Source organism: Mustela erminea, chromosome 7 (genome assembly GCF_009829155.1).
Source record: "Mustela erminea isolate mMusErm1 chromosome 7, mMusErm1.Pri, whole genome shotgun sequence".
In the NCBI taxonomy this organism is placed as follows: Eukaryota; Metazoa; Chordata; class Mammalia; order Carnivora; family Mustelidae; genus Mustela; species Mustela erminea.
Genome location: NC_045620.1, coordinates 58,988,029 through 59,006,321, shown reverse-complemented (window position 1 = coordinate 59,006,321; position 18,293 = coordinate 58,988,029).

Sequence of the window (18,293 nt, the reverse complement as noted above, 5' to 3'; positions counted from 1 at the left end):
ATTTCTTCTACAGCAAACAGAACTTGCAAATTCAAAACTAATCTTCTGTAATGTAATTCAATTCAGCAAATATTTGAAAAAAATTAGGAATGCTTATGATTCCATGTAGTTACCACATCTGTTTTGAAATAATGTTTCAGAGTAATGAGAATATATGAAACAAAGCATTTGGCTATGGAAACGTTGGGAAAACAAACAGAAATTTAAAGGCTGTTGTAAATTCTAGATCTTTATCTGATAAAGTTAATCATTAAGGACATGAATAAACAGTCATAGTGGATTCAATAATATGGAGCTAGAAACTGGATAAAGAAAGGCTTATGGAGATGAGGAAAGTAATGGGAATTCAGTTCACTGTGTGCATGAAGCAAATATAACACTCACATGGACATGTGAGTGTCTAGGATATCCTTGACATTACCAATGGGTAGGTTCCCAATCTACTCAAGATACAGTAAATTATACTACAGGGGTGCCTGGGTGGCTCAGTGGGTTAAGCCTCTGCCTTCGGCTCAGGTCATGATTTCAGGATCCTGGGATTGAGCTCTGTATTGGACTCTCTGCTCAGTGGGGAGCCTGCTCCCCCGCCCCCCCCCCCCCCCCGCCTATCTCTCTGCCTACTTGTGATCTTTCTCTCTCTTTCTCTCTCTGTCAAATAAATAAGTGAAATCTTGAAAAAAAAGTGAATTATACTACAGAACCATAGAATTGTAGAGCAGTTAAAAAAAAAAAAAGAAAGTAAATGGCCTAAATCCCCCAATTAAAAACAGAAAGTGTTGGGGCGCCTGGGTGGCTCAGTGGGTTAAAGCCTCTGCCTTACGTTCAGGTCATGATCCTGAGGTCCTGGGATCGAGCCCCACATCGGGGTCTCTGCTCTGCAGGGAGCCTGCTTCCCCCTCTCTCTCTGCCTGCCTCTCTGCCTACTTGTGATCTCTGTTAAATAAATAAATAAAATCTTAAAAAAAAAAAGAAAGAAAGTGTCAGTTGGGATTATTAAAGTAAAGCCCAAGCATAGGTGTTTATCAGGCACACATTGAGTAAAAAGACACAAGGAAAATGAAAGTGGGAAGTATGCCACATTAAACACAATCAGAAAACTGGAGTGGCTGTATTCATATGAGACAGTGTAGGTTTCTAAGACAAGGAGCACTGCCAAAGAAAGAGACAGTTCATAAAGTTAAGAAAAAACCCCAATTCATCAAAAAAGTAATAATTATAAAGTGTATGTACCCAATAACAGAGTTTCAGAACACAGTAAATAAAAATCAACAAATCCACAATCGTAGTTGGAAATTGCTTTGATTTTCTTTCAGTGGTATACTCTTACCATAAAACAGACCCCAAACACCTCCAACCTTTTTATGATATAAGAAACTTGATAAACACAAGTAATTGACCCAAACTGACTGGACATTTACAACACTTCCCCCAATAAAACCACAGAATATTCTTTTCAAGTGCATATGGACCATTCATCATGACAGACTATATTCTGCATCATAAAACAGACCTCAGCACTTTAAAAGTATTAAAATCATACAGAGTAAATTAATTAACTGGCCAAGAGAGAATTAAACTGCAATTCAATAACAAATAGATAATCTGAAAAATTCCTAAATTTTTTGGGTATTAAGTAACATACTTTTATATAATTGATTGGTCAAAGAAAAAGTTACAAGAGAAATTAGACAATACAAGGAACAGAATGTGTGCTTGTGTGTGTGTTTATATGTATATATTTGTGTGACAAAATTAAAGCTGTGCTTAGAGAGGAATGCATAACTCTGATTTATAGTATTCAAGAGTTAAAGTAGAAGAGAGGAAAGTATTAAAATCAGTGACCTAAACATCTATCTTAAGGAAGACAGAAAAAGAACAACATTACAGTCAACCCTTAAACAACAGAGGATTGACCTGCCTTGGTCCATTTGTACATGCTTTTTTGTGATAAATACAGTACAGTACTGTAAATGTATTGTCCCTAACTCCTGCATTGTTCAAGGGTCACCCGGAATCAAACTCAAACACTATACTTTAAGGTAAAAAGCTGAATATTTTCTCCTTAAGCATAAGCAAGATATATGTCTTCCCATTTCAATATTACATTAGAGGCCTTAGACTGTATAATAAGACAAGAGATAAAATTCATGAATATTGGAAAGGAAAAATAAAATGATCTCTGTTTCCTAAAGAAAGAAGTCTTTTTGCAAAAAAAAAAAAAAAATCACTCAAAGGAATCTAAAACATCAAAGCTTCTAGGTCTAATAAATGAATATACAAAGTTGTAAGATGGAAAATTAATATCTGGAAATACTTGTTTTTCTATACTAACAGTGAATAGAAAATAAAATTTTTTAGAGGAATATGATTTACAATATGTTTAAAGCCTTTACATTTTAAACTGTAAAATATTGCTGAGAGAAATTAAAGTAGATATAAATAAATGAAAAGATACAGAACAGGTTTATGGGTTGAAAGTCTAAATAATCCTAAAATGTCAGTTCCCATCAAGCTGATCTACTGACTGAATGTAATTGCAATCAGAATTGTGGAAGTTTTTTTTCCTTTTGCAGAAATTGCCAACCTGTTTCTATAACTTATATAAAACCATAAAAACCCAGAATAAACCAAAATAATTGTGAGGAGGAAAAAATTAGAAAACTGATAAAACCTGATTTTAGTATTCACTATAAAGCTATGGTAATCAAGACTGTGTAATAACATCACAAAGATACCAAATGAATGAATGATGGAATAGTCCAGAAATAGACCAACACGTATATAGCTTTGACTAAGACACCAAAATACTTTATTGAGGAAAAGATTGTCTTAAGAAATAGGAATATAGGGGCACCTGGGTGGCTCAGTGGGTTAAGCCTCTGCCTTCAGCTCAGGTCATGATCTCAGGGTCCTGGGATCGAGCCCTGCATCAGTCTCTCTGCTCAGTAGGGAGCCTGTTTCCTCCTCTCTCTCTGCCTGCCTCTCTGCATGCATGTAATCTCTGTCTGTCAAATAAATAAACAAAATCTTAAAAAAAAAAGAAATAGGAATATAAGAGCTACATATTTCTATAAAAGATCTCCCTAGATTCATATTTTATATCATATAAAACTTTAATTTAAAATGGATTAGAGGTTAAAGGTAAAAATTAAAAATACAATACCCCTGTAAGAAAACAGGAAAAAATTTACTTCACAACCTTGAAGTAAGCAAAGATTTCTTAAAAGGGACCCCAAAATCCTTAACTTAGAAAGAAAAAATATGTATTAGACTTCATCAAAACGAAAAACTTCTGCCCACGAATAGTCACACATCACTATTTATGATAGCCCACAATGGAAACAACCCAATGGCCCAGCACCTGGTGAATGGCCCGCAGAATGTGGTCTGTCCCTATGAGGGACTACAGCTCAGCAGTAAGAACAAGTGAAGTTCTGATACACAGTAAACATGGAAGAGCTTCCCAAACATCCCACTAAGTGGAGGAAGTCAGGCACAGAGACCACAGAATGTGTCTGCAGCAGGCCAGTCTGCAGAGACAGAATGCAGATGTCGTTGCCAGGCACCAAGAGTGGGAAGAGGGGTTCCCTCTAAGTGGAACCTTAACTGTCTTGTTGCAGTGGTGGGGATGTCCAAAAACTGGATTATGGCAGTGGCTGCACAACTTGCTAACTTCACAAAAAATCATTTGATTATACACTTAAGTGAATTTTGTGGAATTAAATTATGCCGCAATACAGTTGTTGAAAATCATTTAAAGTTATGCAATGAGTTAGAAGAAAGAAATGAAAGCCCAGTACAAAAGATATAAATGGAATGGGGTGCCTGGGTGGCTCAGTGGGTTAAAGCCTCTGCCTTCGGCTCGGGTCGATTCCAGGGTCCTGGGATCGGGTCCCACATCGAGCCCCACATCGGGCTCTCTGCTCACCAGGGAGCCTTCTTCCTCCTCTCTCTCTGCCTTCCTCTCTGCCTACTTGTGATCTCTGTCTGTCAGATAAATAAATAAAATTTTAAAAAAAGATGTAAATGGAAGGCCCCTTCTAAATGTTTACAGTGAACACGTGTACCCCATATCAAAATTTTTTTTAACTTCATTTTTTCAGTGTTCCAAGATTCATTGTTTACACACCACACCCAGTGCTCCATGCAGTACGTGTCTTCCTTAATACCCATCACCGGACTCATCCAACCACACCTGCCGCTGCCCAAAACCCTCAGTTTGTTTCTCAGAGTCGACAGTCTCTCATGGTTTGTCTCCCCCTCCGATTCCCCCCCAACTGCCTTCTCCTTTCCTTCTCCCAATGTCTTCTGTATTATTCCTTATGCTCCACAAGTAAGTGAAACCATATGATAATGGACTCTCTCTGCTTGACTTATTTCACTCAGCATAATTAAGCACATTTAGAAAAAAATCAATGACTTTGGGGATAAACAAAAAGATGTTATTGACAGCAAGGGAATATAAATGCATATCAAATGCTTGAACAAGAAATCTGAATGACTTCTGTGATTAAAATCTCTAAATCTCTAAATCTTTTCTAAAAGTCATGGAAGAGGACTTACATACATGGAATAGCATGCCAAGTATTTGGAAAAGACTGTCATCATTGTAAAGAAAGCCATTCTCACTAAATCAACCCATAAGCCAAATCAGAATTCTGAAGACCTTAAAAAATGAAACCTAGAAACTTGACTCTAAAATGTATCTTTCCCTATCAAATACACAAATGTACTAAATAGAAAGTTACTGGTCTAGTAACCTACAGGTAGCACAACTGGGAGGGGAAAAAAAAAAAAAACAACTTTCCGTAAAAAGACTGGAGTCTGGAAACATGTTGAAATACTGGAACAGACGAGGAAGAGGGCTCATCATTGAATTTGATTTTACTGCCAATCCAGTAAAAACAAATTTAAAATATCAATTTGAGGTTAAGTACCCGGGAAAGAATATTGGCACACTTCTAAATGTCAGTGCCTGCTTTTGTGTCATGTTGGGATGTTGCTGAGTACAGCGACGTCTCTGTCAGCCTTGTCCTGGTATCCCACATCACACATTCAAACCAAGGGCCCAAATGTGGGATGAGCTGGGGAGCACCTGTCAGGGGAATGGGTGGGGTGTGTTGACAGCCTTTACCTGCTTACAGAGTTCCCAGGGGGTATCTGGATCTCTGGGTCTTTTCCCAGGAATGGTAAAGCCCTAGCCAAATGAGCCAGGGGTCAGGAAGGTGCTGGCAAAATACCTTCATTCCTTATTGGGGCAGCCAACTTGGCCTCCTTGGCCAGAATCCAGTTCAGAGATCTGGAATCATGGACAGATCCAGCTTAGTTGTGGCCACTCTTAGAGAACAATTTGGATCTAGCAGATAATATATACATACATACATGCATACATGCATACATACATACAGACATACTTCTGCTTACATGGAAAGACAGAGTTAAGAAAATGGATAGGTCTGGTGGTGAGTATTAAGGAGGGCACGTATTGCATGGAGCACTGGGTGTGGTGCATAAACAATGAATCCTGGAGCACTTGGAACACTGTTAAAAAAAAAAAGAAAATGAATAGGCAAACTACAGAACAGGAAAAATATAAAAAAAAATTATATTTGACAAAGTTCTTTTATCCAGAAAAAAAATATATCCAAAATAGATATATGTTCCCTATGATCCCACAGTTCCATTTCTAGGTATATACTTAAGAGGAATGAGAGCAGATATTCACAAATCGACTTGTACAAGAATATTTTTAGCTGCCTTTTATCAAGGTAGCCCTGAATTAAAAACAATTCAAAATCTGCCGGTAGGAGAACAAATGAACAAATTGTTCTAAATCCATAAAATGAACTATTACTCAGCAGTAAATAAGAATGAACTACTTGAAACCCATAATATGGATGAACCTCAGAAACCTTTTGCTCAGTAAAAGAAGGGATGCACAAAAGAATACTGGATAATTTGTTTTTATTTATATGAAGCTCTTGAGTAGGCACATTAGATCTATGGTGAAAGAAATCTGAGCAGTGATTTCCATCAGAGGGTGAGGGGGTGGAGTGGTGGAAATTGACAGAGGTGATAAGGTAGCCAGCCTTCAAGATGGCCGCCAATGATTTCTCCCCCTGATATTCACAATGTTTTATAATTCCCTCACCTGTGGTACCAGGCTTGGCCTGTGTGAACAACAGAATAAAACAAAAGTGAAATAATGGTATGCTTCTTCTGAGATTAGGTTACAGGTACTATAGCTTCAGCCTTATATTCCTCCTCTCTCTCTCTCTCTCTCTCTCTCTCTCTCCCCCTCTCTTCCTCTCTCCCTCTCTCTCCCTCTCTGTCATTCTCTCCACTATACTGGATCATGTCACGAACATCCCTATGGAAAGGCCAACATGGTAAGGAGCCAAACCTCTTGCCAACAACTGAGGGGGCTTAGAAGAGCCTCCTCCAGGTCCAGTCAAGTCCCCAGAGACTGTGGTCCCAGTCCTTGGCTTGACTGAAGCCTTAGGATAAATGTTGAGCCTGTACCACCCAGCTAAGCCACTCCCAGACTTCTGACCCTCAGAAATCATGTGAGATAATAAAACAGAAAGCTTATTGTTTTACATTGCTAGGTCCTGGGAGATAATATATCATTTAGCAAGACATAATAGTGTTGGTGGCATAGGGGAGTGTTCAGGGATAACGGAAATGTTCTGTATCTTTTTTTTTAATTTTTTATTTTTTATAAACATATATTTTTATCCCCAGGGGTACAGGTCTGTGAATCGCCAGGTTTACATACTTCACAGCACTCACCAAAGCACATACCCTACCCAATGTCCATAACCCAACCCCCTTTCTCCCATTCCCCCTCCCCCCAGCAACCCTCAGTTTGTTTTGTGAGATTAAGAGTCACTTATGGTTTGTCTCCCTCCCAATCCCATCTTGTTTCATTGATTCTTCTCCTACCCACTTAAGCCCCCATGTTGCATCATCACTTCCTCATATCAGGAGATCATATGATAGTTGTCTTTCTCTGCTGAAATGTTCTGTATCTTGATCGAGGCGTTGGTTATACAGATTTATGATATGTTAAAAACACTCATAGTGCTGTACTCTTAACATCTGTGAATTTATGTAGATTGTAACTCAAGACAATATATTCTGTACATAAAAACATTTAGGTTTAGGAATTTTCCTCCAGTGAAAGTTTTACATGAAGAGGTGAAACTGGCTCCTTAGAGATAAGTTTGCATAAAGTCTGGCATATTTCAGAAAAATTTCAGAATAGTGTGTGGATGGTTTCTCAAAATATAAAATTGAGGGGTTTTTATGTAAATATCCAAAACTTGGGCACAGGTCCTGGGAAGACATGAACCCTTTGGCAGACACTGGAGACACCTGAGTAGTAGACAGTGTTGCTTCTCATGGTTTCCACCATACTTTGTAACATCTGAGCAGACACTTTAGTTCTCTTCTATGGCTGGAAGTTTGGGTGATGAGAATGTCTCTGAGAACAGATGTCCAATATGAAAGTATAATTCTCAAGTTATTAAAATCATAACTCTTATAGAAGTAGGTCCTCTCTGTCAAAGTTTAATTAATGGGGGAAACAACAGAACATCAGATTAATTCCATAAGGTTATAAGAAACTGGAATGTTGAGATAAAATTGCCGAGTCGATATAAAATTGCTTAACCCATGTCTGTTATGTTATCTATGTGCCAGCAGGAGCCAAAAGCTCATCCGACTTATCAGTTTTCTGTAAAGTAATCTCTAACTTTACAGAGTTGCAAAACAGCTGAGCTCTAAAGACTTTTGAGTCAAAACTACATTTTTTTTGAGAGAGTATGATGATTTCCAGACTAGCTTGCTAGAAAATATTCTACTATTTTATTTATTTTTGCATTATTTTCAATATCACTTAAACACCAGTAAGCCTTATGTTGACTTCAGAATGGGGACCTCCAACTCATTTTTGTCTTTTGTCTTTGGTGTTCCTTAAAATGAATGTGTTGGGGAAACCAGTCGGCTGAGCAGAGGGTGGCAGGAAACAAGATGAGGCCCCGGATATGGTCCAGGTTATGGGCTGTGAATGCCTGAGGACATGGTGTTGGTGGAAAGTAGGAGGACATGGGGGAAAGATACTGTGTTGTTAGAATCAAGATTTGGCACCTGGTTGAATGTAAAGGGCAAGGGAGAGAGTTCCAGCGTGCTGAACCGGAGGACCAATGGCCTATTAATAAAGACAGAAACCTGTACTTAGGCGAAGAAGGAGAGGGAATGGGAGCTGGAAGGAGGGGTCAGTGAGGCAGCAGAAGAGCCAAGACAAAATAACAACTTGACTTGGGGCGCCCTTATCTGATGTTTCAGAACATGGCGCTGGAGTCCTATAGATAAGAGTTTACATTTTAGCTCACTGTGTATGCTTCAACAAGTTATATCATCTATCCAAACCTGTTTCCTCGCTCATAAAATGGGGAAATAATAGCTCCTTCTCTGTGAAGATTAAAGTAAAAGGGAGTGTAACTGTTCAGCGCAGTTCCTGCCATGTAATAGCAATGCAGGAATAACTCCAGAGCCGGCACTGTTCTCATGGAGTCCTGGGTGCCCAACATGGAAAGGATGACCTGACAAAGACAAATTCAGGAGACTGGAGACTGAGAAGAGGCCATTGGATTTTGTACTTAGGGCATTGCAACCTTCAATGAGAACAGTTTTTTTTTTTCTTTAAAGATTTTATTTATTTATTTGACAGAGAGAGAGCGATCACAAGCAGGAAGAGCAAAATGCAGAGAGGGGGAAGCAGGCTCTCCACTGAGAAGAGAGCTCAAGCAGGGCTCAATGCAAGGCTCAGTCCCAGGACCCTGAGATCATGACCCGAGCCGAAGGCAGAGGCTTAACCCACTGAGCCACCCAGGTGCCCCCAGTGAGAACAGTTTTAAGAGACAAGCAGGTGGGGGTAACCGGATTCCAGGGTAAAGCAGTGAATGGGGTCTTGAGAAACTGGGCACAATGATTGTAGTGTTTCTTGTTTTTTTGTTTTGTTTTGTTTTTGTTTGTTTGTTTGTTTGTTTGTTTTTTGGTGGAGTTGAGAACGCAAGCCTAGGGTGTAGATCAGAGAGTGGCAAGGCTGAGGAATTTTCTTCTTTGTTCTAGCTTTCTGAGAGCAGGGAAGACTGGGATAAATTCATAGACTGAGAGTAAGAGCCTTGTGGTGTAAGACACAGGGAATGACAGCTGTCATAAGATTTGGGAGAGATGAAAACTGGGTAGATTAAGGTAAATTCTTTTCATCAGCACAAGGATGGAAGAAGGAGCAAAATGGGAGAACATAAAGGGAGCTTGAGTTGAAGAAAAGTGCTGTGAAATATATGTCTGTGTCTTCATCGAGTCTGAGGAGTGGCAGGCTGGTCTGCAGAGACTGTGGAGGTGTGGTGTGCCCTTGAGGGACCTGGGAGCTGTATGGCATGGGCATATTTGGGGAGCATCTGCTAGGGAGAATATGCAAGGCATGGGGGACTGGGTAGGAAAGAAAGAAGGAGGGGTGACATGGCCTTTATGAACAGGAACAGACTGAGGACAAGGATGGCTAAAATCAGGACAAAGAACAGCTTTAGGAGGTGTAAGGCATATGGCAGTCTGGAAGGAGGTGAGGAAACTTCTAAGATCAAGTTTTAAGTCCAAGGATGACAATGACAGATTGGTTCCAAGGTATGTCTCTGCCTAAGTGTGGCAGAGGCAGGGCAGAAGTGAACTTTGTTCAAAGTATAGGAACTTCCGGGTGGGAAAGAATGCCACAGAAATGGAAGCAAGAGAAGTGGGGCAGCCAGCACCGGCGGTCAGCACTCACACTTAGTGTGGGGAGGGTCCAGACCAGAATCAATGTGTGAGAATCCTGTCAAATGGTACAGGTGGAGCCAATTCCCAAAGCACAGTCTGTCCCCTGGCCTGTGCTTGACCAGATTCAGAAGGCCTGTTGGGAACAGGGAGTTTTTGTCTTGAGTCAGGGAAAGAGACTCCATTCTCTTATGATTTACCTTTGCTCAGGGAGAAATTTCTCAAAGAATCTGGGATACCAAGTTGGTCTGCCAGCTAACACTCACCAGAATAGAAGTCTCTTGAGTCTCTAGTACCCAGAAACCCCAAACCCCATGTAACTACCTCTAAAGTGGGGGGAAATGACTCTGTTTCCCAATTAAGCAGTATGAGTGGAAAGGCTGTGAATTTCTGAAGAGAAGAAGTTGGTTTGGCCTCAGAGTTCCTTTCCTGTTTGCTGTTCAAATTAAGATTTCAGTTTGAAAGCCTTAAACCTCATAGGGTTATGATTTCTATTTGTTTCTGACGGAGAGATAGGAAGGGAAATAGAGCTATGGTACAGGCTTGAGGCAAGGTTGCAAAGCAGAGGACTGACGGGAATCTCTTCTTTACAGATAGACCCAGGCAATTCTGGTTAATTACGTGTAGGAATCACAATTGAGAAATACTGTTCTAGGCACATATTCCAGCTAAAACTCCTCTCACCTATGTGACAGGCAAGGAAAGGAACCTATAGTGATTCATACTAGAATGTGAGTGACTAATAGGAAATTATTGTATTCAGCCTCCTTGATCTCAGGATACAGTTACATCTCAGCAGGGACACACACTTAACTCAAAGGAATGACAATAGTGGTAGAGTGTCTTCCCAGGTCCTATGAAATCACATCACATGGCAGAGAACTGTAAAGAAACAAGCTCTTGGGACACCTGGGTGGCTCAGTTGGTTGGGCAGCTGCCTTTGGCTCAGGTCATGGTCCCAGCGTCCTGGGATCGAGTCCCACATCGGGTTCCTTGCTCAGCAGGGAGCCTGCTTCTCCCTCTGCCTCTGCCTGCCATTCTGTCTGCCTGTGCTCACTCTCTCCCCCTCTCTCTCTCTGATAAATAAATAAAATCTTAAAAAAAAAAGAAACAAGCTCTTATAAAGAATAGAATGTGTTCTATCAATGATGAAAGAGTAAATGTTCTCTTGACTCTAAAGAGTTTATATGGGTAAAGAAGCAACATTCTTTGTGGATTTACAAGTCTTTTAACGAGCTTCCGGGCCAGATAATAGATCAGTGAGATAGGAGCCACACCTTGCGACTGTATAACTCTGTCATTTTATATATAGAGTGTTCTTCTTACTAAATCCCTGAACAATTCCATTAGTACCTTGATTATTTTTATTTCCTAGATTAGGCTCAGAACGCCTGCTTTTCTCTAAGTGGTAGATTCAAACCCATGTCTTCTCATTTTAGCACCAAAACTTTCTGGTGCTTCACAGTGGTCCCTGACATCATAGCTCACCCCAAAAAGCCTTCTTCAGACCTCCGTCAGCATGGTCCACAGGCCATCACTTAAGCTGTCAGATATCTTCTGCTTCCCAGGAGATCATCATGTTCCCATCATGTTTGTAAATATCTAGCTTAATTTGTTGCAGATGTCTGATTTCATATTGAGAAAGAACATTTTTTTGTTTGTTTGTTTCTGTTGGGAAAATGGATATCCATGGAGAGCAGTAACAGCAATGTTTGTCATTAAAGCGGGTGAGGCTTGAACTTGAATAAGAGAAGCCAAGAAGCATAGCTTGCAGGTCTGGAAGTGGAGGGAAGGGGTACTAAAGATGTCAGAGAGGAAAAGATGCACAGAGAAAGGAATGTTGGGAGTAGGTGAAAGAGATAGGAAGGGAGCCAGGAAAGTGGAATGGTTTCTTTCAGGAAGGGATGAGGAAGTGTAACCTGCCGGAAGGCAGTTGGATGAACTCGAATGGTTTTAACTACTTCCTTGGGGAAGCAGTTCCATGGGGAGCGTGATATGGGAAATGTGATGTTCTACACCTTTGCAGCTGGGATAGATGCCATCGGCAAGAGGCATTTCTTGTCAAAAAATCTTTCAAAACCCTCTTTGTCATGCCCCTTGGAGAATATGTCCCCAAAGCTGATCCCTGCAGTCTGAACACAGATAGTATCTACTTAGAAATACAGTGCGCGGAAACTTCCCCCAGAGTCAACAAAGAATGATTCATCACTGAGCCTAGTAGCAAAGCTTTGTTTTTATTTTTTTTTAAGTTTTTATTTAAATTCCATTAGTTGCCATACATTGTGATATTAGTTTCAGGTATAATTTGGTGATTCAATACTTCCATACATCACCCGGGTGCTCATCACAGGGGCCCTACTTAATCCCCACCCCCTTTCTCTCCCATCCGCCCACTCCCATCCTCCCCTCTGGAAACCACCAGTTTGTTCTCTATAGTTAAGAAGGAGCAAAGGGACAGGGCCTAGCTGTCAGGACTGGCAGAGCAACCCCAAACCGGTAAATACTGGTGATGGAGGCATAGCTCTGTATTCTTAGTGATAGGAAGCATGTCCTTTATAACTCCGTCAAATGAGCTTTTTAAACTGTCTTTGAGGACAGTGTTATTTTCTTGGGTGGAAAAGACTATTCAGAAGTTGTTTTTGATTTTAAAACTAATATTCAATTTGTCAAAGCTAGAAATTAAAAAAAAAATCTACTTTATTATGCGTGGAGTTCCCTTAAAAATCCTATCATGCCATTTATGAGTCTAGCACATTTTAACAAACTTTCAAGACCAGGTTATTCCTTTTACAAATTTAGTAAGCTAAATATCTTCAAATATTTTCAGACTGCATTTATACATTTAATGTATTTGCTTTTCTTGCTTTCTTCTCTCTAGCTAAAACCTTTTTAAATATTTAATTCTCGTATATTTACAAGAATTATATTTAAGTTCTTTCAGGGCTTCCAATGCTACAAATAAACCCTTAAATGTTATGCATAAAGATTAGTAAGGGCTAATAGTAATAAGTAATTACTATTACTTATAAGTATTACTATTAAAAGTAATCAGTAATTAGCAGTAACATTAGTAAGGATTCTACTTAAAATTACAAGTCTAAGTCAATTGCTCAATTACACTTTTTTTTTTTAAAGTAAGTTCTATGCCCAACATGAAACTCAGGACCCTGAGAATTCAAGAAGTGTGTGCTTTACAAACTGAGCCAGACAAATTCCTCTCAATTATATCTTTTAAAATAGATTTATAAGACTGTCACTCCAAAAGGTTGATCTCTTAGGATTAAAAGCACATGATTTCAAACATGTTGATTCCTTAAGACACAAAAATCACGCTATGGTCATGATTCTTATTACATAGGAATGTGCATATCTTCCTTCCCAGGTCTAAATACCAATGAGCCCAACATGGTTCCTGCATTTCTAGTGCCTCAAACTTTTAATGATTATTAAAAAGTGACCCAGTTATTTATGTATACACTTTATGGATGTACCTTGATATGTGGTCCCAAATCCAAGGCCATCCTATTGACAAATTATATTAAAAAATAAAAAATAAATTGCATAGACTACTCATTTCAGCATGTGTGTTCAGATTTTGTTGACAAATCCATTTGAATTTTATATAATGTCCTGAGTTAGAGAAGCAATGATGGCTACGTAGTGATAATTAGTACTGTCAAAATGGTATTCGCCTCTTAGGGTCACCACGCTCATGTCCAAAGCAAGCAAAAATGAGGCAAGGAGCTTCCTTGTGGAGTGATATTTGGAGTGTTATAAGCAAAAAAAAAAAAAAGGGGGGGGGGCGGGGGATTTAGTGAGGATTAAACAAAATAATCTGTAAGGCACCTTGCTGAGATTCTGGTAAGCAACCGGCATTCAAAAAGCTAGTTGCAAGAGGAATGGGCTGAACAGAAATTGAAAGAGAAAATTAGAGATTTTAAAGTTGTTTTAGTTTCCTGTTATGATCATCTCCTTGATCTCTGTCCTTACCTCTACTATTTGGGGAAAGACTGTAAACATTCCAACGCAAGCTGTATTTTCAAATCGTTAGTCATGATCAACATGGCTTAGTCGCTCTGTGTACATGGTGTCTTTTGTAATAAGATGGAAAAAAAGAGCTCAAAAACCGAGTGACTCAAACAAGACGCACATTTCTTCCTGTCTCATGTAACAGTGAACGGATAACCAGGTGCTCTGGGGCTCAAAGATCAATCCACTTTAGGAAGTGGATTCAGAATCCTGAATTCCATCCAACTGGTAACCCTGTCACTCCCGGTCTAGTCCTCATTCCCAGGGAAGGGAACTGATTCTCCACTGATTCTTCACTGTAGCCCATCGAGAGGAGAATGCATACTGTTTCAGCTGGAGGTATGGATACCAGATGCTTGTCACACGGAAGTTAGCCAAGAAGCTTGGTATTTATTTTATAGATAATACAATGCTTCTTTCTACAGAAATATTTAGTTTTAAATTTTATTCTGTTACTGTTGAAGCCTCAGGGTAAAGGTTAAGCTCTAGAAACAGGAATTATCCTATATTGGGGCCAAGCATGTTATCTGTGTTATAATTGGAGAGGACACCAATAAGTGATTCCTTCCTTAAAATAGCCCCCCCCCATATGAATTTATGCCATTAATGGTGGGTTCAGTTCTCCCTGTTTTTCTCATTGCTCCAGTGGAAGGGGTACATGTAATTACTAACTTAATTTTTTTAATCTGTACCCCAAAGTAGTTAGTCTACTGTCGTTTGGGAATAGCATCTTCAGGGTTAGAAAGGAAACTAACAGTTAAGTTTCTACTATTGCCAGACATTGTGCTAGCTTTCTTCCATTATCTTCATTATACCATCCAACAATGAAATGATCCCTTTTTTACAGATGGGCATCTGTGACTTATATTAAAATTTAAGTGACTTCCTCCAGATTAGACAGTTGGAAGGTTCCTGGGGGGAGCAGTTGTCCTAGAGAGAAAAGGGAGATCAAATGCCATGTGTCAACTACTTTGAGTAAAGAGTTCTGGTTCATTGGCATTATTGAATCTGCCTTTGAATTGGTCCCATATTGGTTGTACATGGCCTTGAACACATCATCATGCTTCACTATAAAAGAGAGTTGGGTGTAGATATTATTTAAATTATCTTTTGTTCAAGATTTATACTCCATGGGCACCTGGGTGGCTCAGTGAGTTAAGCCTCTGCCTTCAGCTCAGGTCATGGTCTCAGGGTCCTGGGATCGAGAACTGCATCGGGCTCCCTGCTTTTTCCCTCTCTCTGCCTGCCTCTCTGCCTACTTGTGATCTCTCTCTTTCTGTCAAATAAATACATAAAATATTTAAAAAGAAGATTTCTACTCCATTTTCTCAACTTTGACTTCCACTTAGTATCTTGAGCAAAGACTGAACTGATAAAATCCATTTTACTAAGAAGATTATCTGATGACACTTTAGCTGTGTTTCTAAAAGTGCAATGCTGTCTTTTGGCAGCCTTTTTGAAATAGTGTTCAAAAATCTCCTGTTTCATTTTTACAGTTGGCCTTGCAGTGTCAAGTGTAACAGGACTGAGAAGCTCAGAAGCTCTCTTACTTTATGTCACTCAGATGATGGGGGACTTTGGTGAAGGAAACACTAAACTTCCTCTCTGATTTGGCCCTCTAACCCAACTACGGATCCTAGAGAGTTAACACCTTTACTATTAAGGTGAATATTTAAAAAAATTCTAATCTTTACTAATTTAGTAGTAAATTGTTGGTATCCTGGTACCGATCAGGATTCTATACCCTATTCCACTATTTGTGTGTGTGTGTGGGGGGGTTCCCATAGCAACAAACCTCAGATAATGTCAGATCCCACAGGTTGAGAGCTCAGTCCCATGAACTCCCCCCACCCCCACTCACTGCCACTTCAAACATCGGTTGCAAATCCCTATGTCTCTTGTGCTTTTGAACAACAGGCTGTAGACCATAGGTTTTAATGATCCCCTCCTTGGGTTTGATTAATTTGCTAGAGTGTCTCATAGAACTCAGAGAATCATTTTCCTTGGTAGATTACAGGTTCATCACAAAAGAATATTACACAGGGACATAGGGTATGGGGACAGGGCTAGGAGGTTCCATGCTCTTTGAATGCACCACTGTCCCCAAATCTCCCTGTGTTCACCAACCTAGAAGCTCTCTGAACAGCCTATTATTGGGATTTTACGGAAGCTCCATTTCCAGCTCCTTTTCCTTCTCTGAAGGATTGGGAGAGGGTAGGACTGAAGATTCCAAGCTTCTAATCATGGCTTGATCTTTCTGGTGACCAGTCTCCATCCTGCAGCTCATCCAGAGCTGCCTCAATAGAACCAAGATGTTCCTACTGTTCTTCTCACATAGTAAATTACAAAGGTTTTAGGAGCTCTGTGCCTAAAATCAGTGGCAGAGAACAATATATGTGTTGTCTGTTATCTCATACATAGATTTAAAAATGCAGTAATTCTTTAAATTGCATTTTTTTCATAGGATGGCTCAAAACATTTATATGCACTTATTGGTCATTAGCATATTTCTTTTGTAAATTGTGACTGGTAAAGAAACCAAATCTTTTTTTTTTCTTCCAGTTTTCATTTGCCTTTTAATTTAAAAGTTTATGTATTTATTTAAATTGTAGATGAGAAACAGTTAACATTTTCATCCTGGAAAGCCTCAAATTTTGGGAGATATCACTATTCCTAAGGTTTTATTGACATATAAAATTTAAAAATTTTGTGTGATTATGGCTATATCTTTTCCTTGATGTGTTCTTGTGCATTTTATCATGGTTACCATATACCTCTCCATGAAGATAAGAAGTGTCTATTATTCCAGCTTATTCTTTTAATACATAATAGTGACCTGGAATATAGAACTTGAACAATGAAAGTTTCTCCAGTAAATAAATAGAAGGTATATGAGAAACAATTTCCCTATTTTCGTAGTGTCTCTTGGGTCACTTCAGCACTGATTGAATAGTTAGTGTCCAAGTTCATCCTTGTCTTGGCTCATGTGTGCTTGGGCAACCTGGAATGAGGGAGGTTGACCACTGGCAGTCAGGTATAAATTACACATGGAGACAGGTTCATCACAAAACAGAGTTTGTAAACTGGTTTTAAATGATTATAGACAGTTACTGGAGGACAGATTTCCCAGTGAGAGACCATAAACCCCCTATGCCATTACCGAGGCATACATTATGCTGTAATTTCCTTTTCTTGAGTCTTTAAAATAATGGGATTCGTTGTCTAAATTTCAGCTAGGTGTCCTTTTGCCTGGGCTTAGAAGAAGGATGAAATACCCACTTATGTTTATTTATTTGGGACATGCCCTTCTCTGGACTTTGCACTTCTCAGAGCCAAAATTCAGAAATTTGCCAACGTCCCTTCATTGAGAACATCATAAAAGTGTGTGTGTATACGTATATGTGTGTGTGTGTGTGTGTGTGTGTGAGAGAGAGATACAGGATCCCTCCTGTTGCAAATAGTGATATGTAGGGTTATCTTTTGCTTTAGGGTATGTGGTCTTCAATCACCTTTTTTAAAATATTTTTTTAAATTTATTTTTTATTTATTTTCAGCATAACAGTATTTATTATTTTTGCACCACACCCAGTGCTCCATGCAATCCGTGCCCTCTATAATACCCACCACCTGGTACCCTGACCTCCCACCCCCCACCCCTTCAAAACCCTCAGACTGTTTTTCAGAGTTCATAGTCTCTCATGGTTCATCTCCCCTTCCAATTTCCCCCAACTCTCTTCTCCTCTCTAACTCTCCATGTCCTTCATGCTACTCCATAGTGTATATGGACCACATCTTCCTTATCCATTTGTCCATTGAAGGACATGTTGGTTCTTTCCACAGTTTGGCGACCGTGGCCATTGCTGCTATAAACACTGGGGTACAGATGGCCCTTCTTTTCACGACATCTGTATCTTTGGGATAAATACCCAGGAGGGCAATGGCAGGGTCAGAGGGAAGCTCTATTTTTAATTTCTTGAGGAATCTCCACACTGTTCTCCAAAGAGGCTGCACCAACTTGAATTCCCACCAACAGTGGAAGAGGGTTCCCCTTTCTCCACATCCCCTCCAACACATGTTGTTTCCTGTCTTGCTAATTTTGGCCATTCTAACTGGTGTAAGGTGATATCTCAATGTGGTTTTAATTTGAATCTCCCTGATGGCTAGTGATGATGAACATTTTTCATGTGTCTGATAGCCATTTGTATGTCTTCATTGGAGAAGTGTCTGTTCATATCTTCTGCCCATTTTTTGATATGATTGTCTGTTTTGTGTGTGTTGAGTTTGAGGAGTTCTTTATAGATCCTGGATATCAACCTTTTGTCTGTACTGTCATTTGCAAATATCTTCTCCCATTCTGTGTGTTGCCTCTTTGTTTTCTTGACTGTTTCCTTTGCTGTGCAGAAGCTTCAATCACCTTTTAACTCATGTGACATCCTTGACCCACAGCT